Source organism: Meleagris gallopavo, chromosome 1, assembly GCF_905368555.1.
Source record: "Meleagris gallopavo chromosome 1, MGAL_WU_HG_1.1, whole genome shotgun sequence".
NCBI classification, from domain to species: Eukaryota; Metazoa; Chordata; class Aves; order Galliformes; family Phasianidae; genus Meleagris; species Meleagris gallopavo.
Window position 1 is genome coordinate 68,283,860 of NC_139404.1, and position 13,149 is coordinate 68,297,008.

General features: G+C 39.7%; 1 protein-coding gene across 3 annotated transcripts in view; it reads right to left on the minus strand.

The window, feature by feature from the left end:
• Nucleotides 1–13,149, minus strand: part of EFCAB6 (EF-hand calcium binding domain 6) — a 111,091-nt gene that overhangs the window by 11,989 nt on the left and 85,953 nt on the right. Inside the window, exon 1 of one of the 3 annotated variants that reach the window (XM_019621531.2) lies at nucleotides 1,660–1,861. The exons of the other annotated variants lie outside the window; for them this stretch is intronic. The gene's annotated coding sequence lies outside the window, so the exon portion shown is untranslated. Of the gene's footprint in view, nucleotides 1–1,659; nucleotides 1,862–13,149 lie in introns of those variants that run through there. 3 annotated transcript variants of the gene reach the window in all.

A 13,149-nucleotide genomic window follows, 5' to 3' on the forward strand; every position in this document is an offset into this window, starting at 1 on the left:
TGAATCTCACAGAGAGGCTGCTGCTTATATAAATGAGGCTCTTCAGGCCTGCTTTTCATTGCTATTATGGATGACAGTTTCTATCAGGAAGTTTTTTCTTAACTTGTCTGAGGTTCTTTCAAATTATAAAATAGCTCCTCTGCCCCTTGGCTTCCTCTTGACTGTAAAGTAGACAGGATCTTGTCTGGAGGACTTTTCAGCAGGAGATGCCTGCCTTACTGCTTCCAAAAAGGAAAGAAACGAGATTTTTCACAACACAGTTGGTGTATGTTTGCTCTCCTGTCTTGGCGTGGTCTCAGCCATAAGTCAACCCTGGCTCTTCTGCTCAGTGCTTCACAGAGATGAGGAAACAATATCACTAAGTTTTCTCTTCTGCTTTTGTCTGGTTTGGAAGCTCAGGATTCACAAAGCCTCAGCAGTTGTGCTTGGTGCCTCACCAGCAGTATGACTACTAGGGCTGAAGCACAAGATCATTTGTTCTTTTATATAATTTATATTATTTTCAAGGGTAAAGCAGAAAATATTTTGATATTTTTTCACCGCTTTAATTTGCTAATTTACACATGCATAGCACTGCCCAATAATACAGAAGACTCTACAGTCTCTCTGATGTAATTACAAGCAGGCCCCACTCCTATCTGCAATTTGTAGTCAGAAGTGTTGGTGAGAAATACAGAGCCAAAAAATAAGAGCACGTATCTGCAATGAGCAAAGTACCAAAATAATTTTCTGGCTTGTAGACATGCACAAGACTCTGGAGACTGTGTCTTGTCTTTCAGTTTGCTGCCAAAAAACACTGACACAGTCACAGGCATGAAGGCTGGAGTGCTGTTAAGTAAAACCTTGTAGTCAAGGTTCACTCTCTCTTCTTTATTATTCACCTTGTCTTTGGACCAGCAAAATTCAAAATGAAACAGCATTAGCAAAGATAAAAAATTACTGTTTTCGCTGTAAGCTCAATAGAAGCAGAATCTTAGGAAGGACAAAAATATCAAGTTCCCTGAGATTAGCATGGGATTAATCAGGTGGTTTGTAGTGTCAGATTCATGTCATGATTCCAGTCACTGGAGCTAAATTCAAGGTTACGTAAACCTTGCTGGTGTTAATCTAGGAGAATCTTTAATTCAGAAAAGTAGCTGAGAGATGGCTGGGCAATGTCAAATACTTGCCCCTTTCTTTGTCCAAGGACAGCAGAACAAAATATCTACCAAGAAAAAGGAATTTGCATTAGATCCCCAGGGAAGTATTCTCTGTTCTATGCTGACAATGCCTTTTCCCTCCCATCAACCCTGGAAGTGAATTAACTTAAAACTGTAAAAAGAAACTTTTAAAACAGCAAATACACAGATGAGGAGCTGGGCAAAGAAAGCTGCTGCACTCTCAATTCACACCTTCATTATTAGCAATAGCATCTCCGTAACCTCGCTTTGGAAAGCCTCTGATTATTACAGTTCACAGCCACAGTCAGAGATAAGGAAAAAAATATTCTCAAGTGTAGCAAGAAATGTTCACGGGATAGTCTTAAAACATTTTCATTTATTCCAAACTGTTAAACCTCTATCCTATACACAATAGCATTCAAACACATATCTATAGCCATAGCCAATTTACTTAGCTGTACACTTAAATTAGCAATAAAAAATAAAACAGTTGTCTTACTTGCTCTTCTGTCAGATGCTGAAAATGTTGGTTACAAATATTCCAGAACACCTCTTTTGATATTGTGTTATCTTTTGAAGAGTCAATATCTTTAAAATCTCATGCAATCATGTTCAAGCGAACGGTTGCTACTTCTGGTATCCGTGAGAGGATGCCTCTCTCTGACAGCTCCCAAGAAAATTTAGGCAGAATGACTTTTTGCCCTTCCTCAGTCTAGACAAAACATACACACAGAATCAGTAATGGATCTACTGAATAAATTATAAATCATGGTGTGGCACTCAGCCAGCCGAAGAGAGAGAAGTCCACAGAGAAGGCGGCCTTGGAGATCCCGCAGGCAGTAAAACCTGCTTCCAGGAATTCTGGCTTATACCACAAAAGAGAAAAGGGGCTATGCAAGTAGTTAAAGGGAAAAATAGACTCACTATAAACGTGATCCAACTGGTGACAGGCCAACAAAAGCACAGAATTCCAAGACTGATCTAAACTTTTACAAAGGTCTAAAAAATTGGGTGATCTTACAAAGAGGGCTATTCTGCTAATGCAGAAAAAGGGAAGTGGGGCTAACTAGCCCAAATATCCCAAACGTATTCTTCTCATCTGAATAGTTCTTAGCACACAGTGAAAATCTCTTTGATTTACAGGGCACTTCAGTACTGAAATGAAAGAGAGGGCAATTGTTTTCCTTTCATTTCTAAGTCCCAGGTATATTCACTGCGGCCCTTTTTGATCTGGTCATCCACATTAGGAATATGGCAGCTAAACATTGCAGCTGAAGTCTGCAAAGGTACAGAATGTACCTTTGTGTAAGGGAAGAGTAGAGAACTGTGTTAAAGCTTGCACAAGGTGTGCACCGATCCTATTTTCCGTGTGTTGCTTTCAAACTTAATGCCAGTGTGCTGCCTTTAAAATCTAGCACCAAAGCTTATTCCTAGTAAGTAAACTCCCATTATGCATTCTGCAGTGAGAAAGTCCACATCTTGAGTAAATGCAGTAAAAGGTCATAAGGCAAGCAGAAACAGAAGCTACAAAATACAGTTGGTTAGAAAAAAACGCAGAACGAAGAACTGCTATGCTTTTCTATAGACATACCTGAAACACAGAAGTTTCACTGTGCATATGAAAAACTATATTTCATAAAATTAAACATCAGTGAAGTCTATTCAACATTTGCATTCTGCCTCCAATAAGCCTCAGTTTTTAAAATGAAATGAAGATTGACTCATAAAATTAGTCTCAGGAACGGCACAATAATAGTAATTAAAAAGCAGTATCAGAATTTTGAAAAAGCAACTACTTATTTTCAGGAACGGAAGCCAACCTCCCACCCACCAGCACTGTCTAAACTAAATATGTAAAATATCTTGGAAGTAAAGTTTTCCTAAACACAAGTGGTAGCCATTTTTACTGCACGGTGGTAAGAGGTTCTGGTTTTAAAAACATAATAATCTGCTTTTGGTTCAAAGACACAAAGACATTTCTTTAGAGCACGTTGAATGTTAATACTGTATTTTATACCTCCGTATTTAAGCGTATAAGCTTTGCCACCTTCTTGCTCTATGCAAAGCAAAATTCCAAAGAAGAAACAGATGGCTTTTTGGTCCTGAGCTCCTGTTCCCTTGTCACGCCTCACATGATCGTTATAACTGACTGGAAAAGAAAATATGTTTCCTACAGAACCGCGAGAAGCCTGCCTCTCATCAGAAAAGACTCCCTTATTTTCAGATGCAAATAACACTTTTCACAATTAACCACGCTTTACATAAAACACATCTGCAGGATAGGTATTACAGCTGCACTGCTCAGAGAAGAAACGCAAGAAGTGGAACTGTGCGTGCAGAGCCAGGCCCTTTCTGTTGTCAGGAAATGAAGACTGCCAGGCTCGGTCCAGCACTGGGTGAACCTTCTGCCTGCGGACTACCTCTGCTTTTAATTATTCTAATGAAGCCAAAGACTTAGGGAAAGTATTACTGCTGTGCAGCCCTTTAAAGAAATACAGTTGGAAAGTGGGAGCTTTCCTAATTTATTTAATTTCAAGAGCTTTCTGTTTATTTCATAAGACCTGGTACTCTTTGATCTTAAAATGGTTAGAGAGCCAATAAAAAAAAAATCACTTGTACTTCTTGGAAAGCATAGCTCAAAAACTAGAAAACCTTTTATATTAATTCATTGCCTTACATTCATCTACTACGTTCAGATAATGCATTCAGTGTATGCCATCAACAGCTAAAATAACCATGTTTGGCTGAAGTAGCAGTGCTGGAGCCTAGAATTTCAGATTCCAGCTTGGGCATTTATGTATTTAAATGCCATTTCTGCATCTGAAACAAAGCTTAGACGCAGCACATTCCTTAGCTTCTGTCTCACTTTAACCTCACGACTGAGATGGAGTAACAGAATTTGGGGTGCCTTCAGAGGATCATGTAAATCCACTTTCCCCTCCTGCTTTCAGTGAGAGAGACGAGGCTTTTCTCATGGGCGGCTCTATGTAGATCACTAGCTGTTCAAAGCAGTACTGCATTTTTCTTCTTTAAAAGTTCCCTGCACAGTCTCATGTCCTTTTCTATAAATGGCATAACTATGCTGATTAGTAATAAAAGAAGGCTCCACCACCCACACCTGCTCAGTGAAGCTCCATCCCTGCAGCTCCTTCTTGTTTCTGGGAAATTTTTCTATTAAGAAAATTTTTATTTATAAAGTAAATCAGAACACCAGGATAAATTACAATTTCGCTGGTCCCGTCACATGTCTGACCTCTCCCCTTTCTGGGAAGGTTCAGAAAACAAAGGTCTTGGGAAACTGCTTGTGTAAGAAGCCTCTTGTATCTCCCCCGAAAAAGGATGCATTTTCCTTTTTGTAAGTGAGAATGACCTTTGCCAGAAGTAATCATCCTTTTGACAATTTACATAGTTGTTGGGGTTTCTGTGCTTAGCCCATGGGCCTGTCCCTTACCCTCACAACAAGTATCTTCAGGCTGATTTCCATGAACAATGCTCCTGCCTGGTATGCGGCAGCCACAGTTAGTTGTCTGAGTGGGGTTGGTGTGGAAATGCATTTTGTTTGTATACTCAACGTAATCAGTAACTCACTGGCCAGCCAGATCTAGCTCTCGGATTCTGATCAAAAAGCTCCAGTATTACAGAGAGGCTTGTTTTTTATCACTGGCATGTAAGTGGAATTGTATTCTCATCTGGCAATGATCAATCTAGCTTCATTAACCTGAATGCTGATTTAAGCTGGCTGATGATTTGATACCTGGTGTGCAACAAGAGCTTGCAATAATAAATGCAATTATAAAAAAAAGATGAAAACTCCATTGGGGGTCATTTTGTAATGCACTATTTTCCTTTTGACCAACAGTTTGCAACAGACAAATGCAAGTTTTGAGGTCACAGTTATGGGGTAAAACACTCTTTGTAATGTTTAGCATTTGTAATGGCACATGATGATTTGACAAAGTGATTTAACACAATGCTTTTGATTACTTGCCAAACTTGATCTTATCTAGAAAAATGCCACTATCCTCTACATGTAATTAAAATATCTGCTGTATTAAATAAGCCTAGGTAGAACTGGATAGAGAACTAGGAGCCACAGTGAGAATTCCCTACTCCTCTGTGTCCCCACCAGTGTCTAGCCCATCAGTAGTACATCTGGTGGCCCAATACTGTGTTCCCAAAACCATTACCCCTCCTTTCTCCTTTTCCACTTCTCACAGTAAATACAGAGTGAAAGAAAGGCTTTAATTGCAAAGAACAGTTCATCATTTCAAAATCTTGCTTTCCAGCCTTAAGTAGGTGCATAAGCATCATGAGGGACAAGGTGGAAAGCAGGGATGAAATTAAAATTCCAAAATACGCTGGCTCTAGAGTGCCAGGGTAGTTTGTCTGGGATTTTATTTCAAGAAATAAATTTTCTGAGCTGCTTTGGTTGTGGCATCCTCTAAGTATATTGTTAAACCTTTTGGTTTATTATTCAAAGTGGAGAAGGAGAGGAAGATACAGCTTTGGGGTATCTCAGCTTGACCTGGCCTCTTCCTTCTCGCTGCTGGACTTGACACTTACAGTTTACCAAGTGCTCAGCAAATCCCTTGACAGCCCCAGCTCCAGGAAGGCCATTTGACAAACAGCAATTGATCCCATTCCCTCCTCCTCTCATTGCAGGTGTGCTGGTCTGTTGATTTTGTGTAAATCCTCGCTGTTGTAGACCTGACCAGCTCTCCCTCTACTATTGCTTTTAATACACTCTTTAGTTTTTTCCCTTCCATAACTGAAATAGCTCACAGAGGGGAAGGACGTGTGAGTACATTCTCTTTTAGTGGGGGGATGTCTGATTCCCAACTGTAGTTTGCATTAGAGCAGATTGCATTTTATTATTTTAATACAGAAGAGCTCCATTCAGGTCTTATTAATCGTTAGATTAGAAGGTGAGCTTATTCCCAGCTCCAGAGTCTGGACTTTTACAAAAGTCCTCCGAAAGCCCACTGGTGGTTAATAGCATCCCACCCAAGACAATGTCCTCTCTGTCTCCTTCCTCCTTTTTCAGCTCTTCTTCTTCCTATCTTCTGTATGGTTAGCAATATCAGGGCTAAGTGACATAACCACAGTTCTTCCTTGCCTGAATACTAAGCTGCAGTCATACGGCATAAAGTATTTCACATTTCTATTATTTCTTTTATTTACAGTTCTATTTTCATGTTGTGTAGCCCTAAGAGCTCTACAGAGCTGTAATTCAGTGGGCATCCTACACACATAAACCAGATTAGACATATAGATGCCATAGACTGTATTGTAGAGAGTTAATCAGAATGTAAAGCTTATTAGCATATGTCAAAGCCATCAAAACATCCATGTGATGCATATAATATTTAGAAACAGTTTCCACAAGATTTTAGCATCTCCTCTTATCCAGCTATTTTCTATACAAAAAATGAAAAACCATTCTAAACCTGTATAGTTTTTGGGTTTGTGAATGTTTGCCTTTGTGGTTATGGGCTTTATTTATGAGGTGCCATGTGAGACAAAAGTCATCCCAGGCTCATACTTTACTAGTTCAGTAAATTTTCCGTACTTTAATGATCAAGCTGCATACTTTACTTGTTACTTTTTAATATACTTCAGTGATCAAATTGTATGGCATAATGATCAGTTTTCCTAATGTGCCTGAATGAGTTGCATATCTCATTAATTTACATACATACTTTATGGGCCCGAACTGTAGCATGTTTGGATGAAGTGAATAATTTAACAACCAGACTTCTCCCTGAGCGTGCACAGGAGCCCTGGAATACATGTGAACCTGAGGTGGGATGAAATTGCAAAGGCATGGGAGATGTGGGGTTGAACCCAAATGGTTAACATGAGATTTGAGAGCATCTGGAAGCTGAACCAGTGCTGTGAATCTGGTTCATATTTGTTTTGTCTTTCCAAAAATGTTCCCTTGTGGATTAATTTGGGGTTTTAATGATGGATTTATCCCTTCTACACCAACACAGCACAGAAAAGCATTCAAGGAGAATGTTTGATTTTGAAAAAAGCCACACAGGCTCCAGTCCTGCCGTGGACCAAATACTTCCTGAAAGATGTGGAGGTAGTTTATTTTTTGGTAAGTTGAAGTGGGAGGTACTCAGGGTCCTGGAGGAGTAACTGCTGAAGAGATTTCATATTAAAATGTGTCTTTTTCAGAGTTTGAACCTAGGAGTGTGCAGCTTGTCAAGTTGTTATGGGAGCTTAGCACCTACGTGGAGGATGAGAATGCATCACAGCAAAACCTTCCCTAGCAAAAGCAGAAATCCGCTCTAAAGTCAGGATGAAAGCAGATCAGTAGTACAACACAAAACACAAAAACATTCTGAAAAAAATCATATGGGTGTATTTCACGCAATTGGTCCTTGGGCTGGTACAACTTGGTTGAAAGCAACTGAAATTATATAAGCAGAAAGCAGGATAATGGGGAAATGCAGCCCTTTCTGACCTGTAAAAAGTATTCCAATGTTTTACATTTGAGAGCCATGTGATGTTATATCTGCTAAGGCTGCATATTAATTTCAACAAGCTGAAAACATAAATATTTAAAAATTCCCAACTATTTTATAAATAACTATAATTAAATGTAGTCCTGCCACCAAGGACAAAGTAACAGTTGCACTACTATAAATATTAATGCTAAATTTACAGAGAATAAAATACATTTAAGTATCCTTATAAAATTTTGAATAAAGCTGCACTTATAATAAGCGCTATGGTAAATCTGTGCCTATTGGTAACTGATTTGCAAAAAGTCTCTAGCACGCTAAAAAAGTCTGTAACACAGGACAAACTTTTGGAGCTGCTTGTGGGTCCTCCTGTATCGAAGAAGTCTGATTCCTCCTTTTCTTGTGAAGCATTCAAACCCTGGCAGACTTCTGACTCAAATATGAGGAGGCTAAAACAGAGATCTCACTAGTTTTCCAGCTTCTGCTTTATGACACAAAATGCAACCACCATATAGCTCTACACGGATTTGTTTAGCACAACGTTCTATTATTGCCATGGCAATGAAGTGTTAGGCTTTTTATATGGTTTTCCACTGGGTGATGATTATTATTTTCCACATTTTATTTGTGCTTCGAGCATACATTTTTGTAAATGAAACACAGTTACTTCTTAGAATGTAAGATTAGAGTTAGTACTTGCATATTTAATTTTCCTTAGAACTGCCATCTACTTAGTAACAGGCCTTCAGCCCAATTTGAAAATGAACTGCAAGGTAATGTCATTTGGACACCTGTATATTCACTGTTATACCTGATTCCCACTGGAAAAGATAGAAGATAGATGGAAGACACTAAAGGGAGGGGAAAAACTTTGAAATTAAAATAGGATAAAAACTTCTTTTATTTACATATTTTGACACACTCCCGTAATTTACAAGTGCAGTAAGAATTTCTGCCTGACAAAAAAGGATGATGTGAGTATGAACTGAAGGATCTGTTCCTGCAGTCTGCCTCAAGTAAACTGAGACACTGTAGATACAAACCTCTGCCACAGAGAACAGCAACTCTAATTTGAATTATTCCAGCATACACATTCAGAGCACCAGAAGAAACTGTCTATGGCTGCAGTTCGAGATTTTCTCTGTATTTGGCTGATCACCATGTCTGACCTTTTTGCTGCATCCATACTGCTTTTACTGTTTGGTGCCACTCGCTTTCCTCCCCACCCTTCAGTCCATATAGACAGGTCAGGCATATTAGGGTATCCCACATTCCACGTCATCCTGCTGGGGTGATCTGTCAGCATCTGTGGCCATGCTCTCAGCTTGCTGTGTTTAACCCTAAATCTACAGGAGTGCCAGACTTCTGAGAGCAGTTCATAAGGAGATAAGGGTTCTGTGGACCTCAACAGAGATCAACTGAAAGATGCATGAATTTTGGATGCTTAGGTTGTCAGTCACTTTTAATACATCTTATCTGTTAAAGAAAATAATAGCTTGGTGGCTACTGTTACCTCTGAAGGGAGGTTTATGTTTTTTAGGAAAGCTTACCAGTCTACTGTCAGCTCCTTACAAAGGTTAAGGTTCTTGAGAAGGTTCCTGAACTGCTTGTGTGATAATTTAAAGCAGAAACAGTCAGGCACTTGCTGAAATTCTAGTGTTTTAATTACTCTAGTGTCTCCTTTATCAACTAGAGAAAATGCCTGAGAAGGAAGAATTCAAAGTATTTAAGCAAATGTAGACAGTCCACAAGAGAAGTCTGTTTTCATATTCATTTAGCAGTTCCTATGGAAATGAGATCCACATGCCTTTCCTTACGGGTGTTTTAGACATGAAGAAACAAAAAACATTTTCCAGAACCTTACTTAGTTTGAAGTTTTCCATTCTTCCAAAAATGAAAAGCAATTGTTGAAATAATCCAAAAATAGCCTGCATTTCTGTGCCACAAGTATAAATATGCAAATAAACAACAACCTGCAGTAAAAACAAATAGGAATCATACAAAGCATCCAAACATTCCAGAACAGGCAGTGCTTAAGACAAGAGAGAAAGCGAACAAAAATATTTGAGGTCTGCCTAATATATTTTTAATTAGAAATACTTCTAATGAAATTCGCCTGAGCATATTTGATCTGCCTTTTGTTCCCAAAAAGAGTTCCTAGTACAGCAAATTTATTTTCCTCTGCCTATTCCCTAAAGGACTCAGCAGTCCTTGCTTCTCATTAGTGTCAGCTCATCCTGAAAACTTGTTTGCTCTGTTCTCATTTTTCCTTACACGCAGTGCCCAGCCTGTTCTTGGTGGAATATTTCCCCATGTTTCCCTGGGCAAGTAGGTTAGATTCAGCACAGCTGCAGCAGGTGACATACAAGAGAGTAGTACAGATGAGTGGCCAAAGTGCTGAGGTCTGGACAAGTTGTAGGTCATACCCACTCCCAGGCTGCCTGGATGCTACCAACTTAACCATGCCCCTTCATTCTGTTCTGCCCCTCATTAGTGATACTGCACGTGTGCACCACTCATTCAAAAAAATGTAGATGATTACACCTTTCAAAACTTCATATTAAGGTCATACTACTCGGCTAACAAGGTGTCTTGTTACTGTAATACAGCAAGTTTTGGTTTAGTATTAGAACTGTTCTAAATAATGAGTTTAAAACTGTATATTTTAATGTACATGAAGCGTGCTTAGCAGTAAAGCAAACACCGCTATATCCAAAGGACATTGGATCCAAAGGAATCTTGAACACTAGAAAATCTTAAACTATTTGTTATAAGACTTCAGAGATTGTATTCAGTTGTAGAAATGTCATGGATGGGATGGGATGTACTCTCTTCTCAACTAGCTGGACTTCAGGAATTGTGCTTTCAGATCTGCCTCTTTCTAACAATATACTTCCTTCTAAGCTTCTGTTGTTAGAGACCCCCATAATGTAAGAGGGAGGGACTTCTACTCAAAAAAATGGCTCAGAAACAAAGGCATAATTTACTTATTCTTTCATATAAAGGGAATGAGGAAAAGTTTTGCTTTTCCCACAACAGTCTGGCTCTCCATGGAGAAAATGAGTCAATCTTTGCAGTCAGGATAACACTAAATGATATACTGAAAGATTGAATGAATTATTTGTTCATACCAAAAGTAATTTTCATCTCATACCTTCAACAGACAAAACTGTGACTTTTCCCAAAGTACCTAGGGCTAACAGTACAGATACTACTGTCCATTTTGAAGCCAGGTGTGTCCCATTAAAATATAACAAACACCAACTTGTGCTATTGTATTTATCAGCTTTCTATTTTAATAATGCAGAGCACAGCAAGTATTTTTTTTTCCCTTACTGTGACAAATGCAAAATAATCATGAATACGTCAGTGGCCTGTCCAGTGGTTAGTGGCCAAAAATGGCAAGATAGCCCTAGGAAGTTTACAGCATGATAGGTGTCTCCAAACATCATGAAAAGAGATTTCTGTAAAGAAATAGCATCTCCCATGGCTCCGTGTTCTTTTCCAGTTGTAGCAGTGACATCATTAGTGATGTCTTTGTTGCAAGCCTGTGTTGTTTGTAACCGCAGAGCCTAGAGATTGAGATTTCAAAGATGCAATCATTGATGAAAAGAAACTTCAACCCCCATCACGTTCCCAGCCACTGTTTCCTTCCCCTTCCTTGTGCTGGCAGCAGTTTTGCTGTAGCCATGCATAACTGCTCAGGCTTTTGTCAGGCTGAAGCTCCTGACCTGCATCACTGGGCAGGAACACAAGCACTAGCTTTAACACAAGGCCAGTGGGAGGACCATATAGCTGGGGATATGGGAGCAATGAGACAGAAGCCTACCCCTAAGACCACGAGCTTAAACTGGACTTGCAGCTGCAGAGGAGATGCCATGGCTTTACATTTCTTTGTGGTAGGAATGTTTCCTTTAAGGTCTTTTTGATTATTCTGTTCCATGCTTGAAAACAATCTAACTGTGGCATCAAGAACTATTTAGTCTCGAGGCTGCTGCATTTCAGTAGACTCCAACACAACAGTCTAAGTCTACTTAATAGCGTTTTCTCATTCAGGGCTTTCAAAATTCTATAGAAAATGGGTTAGTTTTATCATCCTCATTTTATGATGGGAAAACCAGGAAGCTTGCTGCTTGACAGCTAATGCGCCTTATCTGTCTATGTCAGAGCCAGGAGAGGCCAAGTGCATAAATGCAGATAGCTGCAGAAGCCCGGCTGACAGGTGCTAACTTCTGCAGCCACTATAATGTCTTCTCATCTGATCATATGTCTGCAGCTTCTGTTGCTACATGCTCTTTCATCTCACACTGATAAAGCCATAATGCCTGCCTGCAGTAGCACATTATATCTACCTACAGTAAGTTTCAGCTTAGGAAAATCAACAGAGATATTTAAAAGACAAGACATTCACAGGCCTCCATGCAGTTTACAAAAAAACAGAGAAGGCAGAGGGGGTTTGGGGAAGAGGGAGCGTCAGATAATTTGCTGTTTTTTTCTTTTTCCTTTCCAATACTTATCTTCACAAAACCTTGAGGCTCCATATGATTTGTTTGTTCTGTGGAGTTACCAGAATGCAATCATCAATTAAAAAGTCTGCTGTTGTCAGAAGATGCTGCTCCTACAAAGGCCAAGGTTTTTGGTAACACTCAATTAATAGTAGAATAGTTCTGAAGCCTTTGGACTAGTCTCCAGCCAGGCAGAAAAAAGAGAATTAGAAAAACGCAATGACCACGTGAAACTTACCTTGTACAACAAATCACAAGATGATGCAACTATTTCTTTTATCTTAATTAGGGTCTGCTCTAAGCTGAGCGCTGCAAAGCTTGCAGGTGGTGTGGCTTGCTTTTGTCTCTGTTGGTATTTAGATGCTCTGCCATCATCAATTGCTCTCAGGAAATCAAAATAAGAGAGCTTGCTGTCATGAATGCTGATTGCTAGGCTAAGGGAAAAGCTCAGAATGAGATATCAATGATTTTAAGTAATTATCTCACTGTTGTCTGCACTGATTAATTATTATGATGTATTATTTGTACTGCAGCAGTGCTTCAGGATATGTTTGTGCTATCAGTGTATGAATCCTGTTAGCTCCAGCCCAACCTCTTTCTCAGGTCTAAGCCACTAATCCTATCAATTAAATGCAACTGCGCTCCCAGTGAAGATTCCAACCTGTCTCCAGATGCTCGAGACCTGCTTTAGCCTGGGCCCAAGCACACAACCTTCCAGTCCATCAGCATTAATATGGTGCTTTTGAAGCACAGCAGAGTATTTCGATCACAGTCTGCGACTGAGCTTGTCATCACCGATGTGGCCAGAGGACACGGGTCCTCAGCTGCAGCCTTGCAAAGCCCCATGATCAGTATGGGATCCTGAGCAGACCACTTGTGGTCAGACAGCACTTAGGAGACCAGCCCAAGGGCTGTGCGGACTGCATGCACGACTTGCTGGATTTATGTCTGCTGAAACATCTGCTAGATCAGGGACACTGGGGATTTTCCTGTTCTGCCACATCAGAAACT